The following is a 3,600-nucleotide window of genomic DNA, read 5'->3' as shown; positions in this document are numbered from 1 at the left end:
CCAGCTCGCATACTCGTACATTCAATGTACTGATGACAGTTGGCCTGCATCTTATGACGATGCAGACATATGTACCCCGGATCATCATCCTGCACGCCGTTGATCCAGTTTAGCACTCTAGAGTCAGTGGTGAGCCTCCTTGATTTCCGGAGGACTCGGTTGTTTTGTTCTTTTAGTTTTGTTTTAATTAGGATGTTGTGGGGTCTGTCCCAACATCCATCTCAAATATTGTAAAGGCTTCATAGACAGTCAGTCAGTTAGTATTGAGTCTCTCACCTATGTATATATATAATATTCTATTTTGAGACTCGAGTTTCCCTTTTGGGCCAGATTTTATCAGTTAAGTTGTTTTATGTCTTTGCATGACATTGAGTTATTTTGTTGAGTTAGGTTTCTGCTGAGTTAAGAAAGCCAGGCCAATGGTTCGCTTGGGGCCAGCAATGGTCTCCGGGTGCCGGTCCTGCCCAGGGTGTAGGCTCGAGGCGTGACAGCAACGGTCATTACAAGAGAATTAATTTGATAAATGGTTAATCACAACGAGATGCAAAGAGTTTACATATTTTCTATGCAACTTCATTTGGCCTCATTGTAGCTGTACATTCATGTTTGGTCAATTGTAAGCACTATTGAAGTCATCGATATTGATCGAAATCGAGACTCAAATTTTTGCAAAAGAACAGCCACATTCAACACATGAGAGGTGGCAGAAATGTGCAAAAAATTCAAAAAATTTCGAAAGGGTCAAAATCATTTTACAATTAAAAATAAATGGAAACGAAGCCACAAGCTCAAACATTCACAGAAAGGCAGTGTTAACACAATTTAAAACAGAACACCCCAAGAGTGTGCACAAAACACAACTATCAACACAAAAGGTGTGGGCCTCACCCCACCACAAATAAAAGCAATTGTCCTCAAATGAAAATAAACACAGAATACGAAAGGCAAAATAAAGAAATATAGAGAGGGAGGTAAAGAGGTGGTCCTGACTAAACCGTCGCTCCAGGACATTAGTGCCCAGTTTATTCCCCGCCTGTCTCTGGTTCTCTGCTTCATCTACTGCAACAAGGTTAGCTTTAATCATCTCATCTAAATCATGAGGTGCTCCAAAGGTATGTACCCCTCGCATATTAACTCCATTCGATGTATTGAAGAACAAAATATCACAATGTAGGCAAGCAAAATGAGGCTTTTGCGCTGCTCAGATGGTTATTGAAATGCTAAGAAGCAGTGTAATTCTTTGGTTAGCAAGGACTGTCTAGTTTTTCGTCCATTCGGCGACATTAATTCCGATCGCCGAACCTCTTGGTGATTTGCTGAGTGAGCACTCGACTCGCCGAGTTTTACAAAATCTTCAGCCACTGTGAAGGTCCAAACGGCAGTTTTCATCGTGATCGTTGAGATGGTCGGCGATTCGCAAATAGTCTCCAAATCTTGCCAAGTTTTACAGACTTCAGTGTTGACAATGTCTTGAGTCAATCGGCGAATAAGGTCATATTCATCGACCCCTTCGGCGACTCACCGACAGGATCTATTGTTTGCCATCCTTCACTTTTTCAAATACTTCGCATACTTTCACCTGCACAAACAACATACCATTCTATTACTAGGATATAAGTGCTGATAATAATAAAAATAAAGCAATTAAAGGGATTTTGGGTTGCCTCCCAAACAGTGCCTTAGTTAACGTCGCGGCACGACGCAACAGCACCTTTAGGCGTCTTCCAAATATACCACTTCAACCAACGAAATCTCTTGAAAATCCCATAGATACAATTTTAGACGTTGACCATTCACTGTAAATGGAGGTCCTTCCTGATCTTCAACTTCTTTGGCTCCATTGATGAACACTCGCGTTACTTTAAACGGTCCAGACCATTTGGATTTGAGCTTTTTGGGGAAAAGCCTAAGTCACGAGTTGTATAGAAAAACCTAATCTCCTAACTTAAAGACCCGCTTGAGTATTTGAGCATCATGCCATTTCTTCATCGTTTCTTTATAGATGGCTGAACTTTCATATGATTTGAGTCAAAATTCATCCAGTTCGTTCAACTGCTCTACTCTCACCCTTGAAGTTTTTGACCAGTCCAAATTTAAAACTTTCAGTGCCCACAATGCTTTGTGTATAAACTCGACGAGAAAACGACAAGCCTTACCATAAACCAACTGATATGGAGACATCCCGATAGGTGTTTTGTAAGCAGTCCGATATGCCCATAGTGCATCATCGAGTTTCCTAGACCAGTCAGTTCTATTGACATTTACTGTCTTTGCTAAGATGCTTTTGATTTCCCGATTTGACACTTCGACTTGGCCACTTGTTTGGGGATGATATGGGGTTGCCATTTTGTGTTTCACCCCATATTTACTCAGTGCCTTTGAGAACCACTTGTTGCAAAAGTGGGATCCCCTATCGCTAATGATTGCTCTCGGAGTGCCAAATCTTGCGAAGATGTGGTGTTTCAGAAATTGGACAAATCGTTGTTTGGAAGTGTGATGGCTTCCACCCATTTGGAAACATAATCTACAACCACTAAGATATATTCATTTCCAAACGAGCTCACAAATGGGCCCATGAAATCGATCCCCCATACATCGAATAGCTTGACCTCTAAAATAGGAGTGAGAGGTAATTCGTGTCTTCTAGACATTCCACCTTGTTGCTGATATTTAGAGCATTTCTTTGCAAACTCATGTGTATCCTTGTAAAGTGACGACCAGTAGTATCCACTCTGGAGAACTTTAGCGGCGGTGCGAATACAACCATGGTGACCTCCCACTGGAGATGTATGGCAAGCATGGAGAATTTCTACCGCTTCTTCTTCCGGAACAAACCTTCTGATGACATGGTCAACACACTCTCGAAACAAGTATGGTTCGTCCTAAAAGTACTTTTTAACATCGAACATGAATCTTTTTTGTTGGTAAAAGGTCAACTTATCCGGCATCAGCCCACACACAATGTAATTTGCAAAATCTGCATACCATGGTGTATGTTTGAGGGATATTGTAAACATCCATTCATCGAGGAAAGAGTCGTCTATGTCAACCTCATGCTCAACATTTGATCTTGCTTTCAACCTTGATAAATGATCAATTACTTGATTTTCGTATCCTTTTCGATCTTTTACCTCGAAATCAAATTCTTGTAATAGTAGTACCCACCTAACCAATCGTAGTTTTGCATCTTTCTTTGCCATCAAGTAATGGACTGCAGCATGATCAGTGTGTATGATTACTTTGGTGCCTAGCAAGTATTCCCTGAACTTTTCAAATGCATAGACTACTGCAAGCAACTCTTGTTCGGTGACCGTATAATTTTGCTGGGCACTATTTAGAGTCTTGCTTGCGTAGTAGATTGGGTGAAACAGTTTGTTACGCTTTTGTCCCAACACAACCCAGTGCCATACCGCTAGCATCACACATTAACTCAAAAGATTCTGACCAATTAGGGCTGATGATAAATGGGGTGGATATTAGTTTCTCTTTCAAACACTGAAATGCAGCCACATAAGTATCATTAAAGTGGAATTTCACTTCCTTCTGTAAGAGTTTGCATAATGGGAGTGCAATCTTTGAGAAGTCTTTAATGAACCTTTT

This window comes from Solanum tuberosum, unplaced genomic scaffold, assembly GCF_000226075.1.
Source record: "Solanum tuberosum cultivar DM 1-3 516 R44 unplaced genomic scaffold, SolTub_3.0 scf00160, whole genome shotgun sequence".
Classification (NCBI taxonomy): domain Eukaryota; kingdom Viridiplantae; phylum Streptophyta; class Magnoliopsida; order Solanales; family Solanaceae; genus Solanum; species Solanum tuberosum.
Note: the sequence above shows the minus strand (reverse complement) of the source record.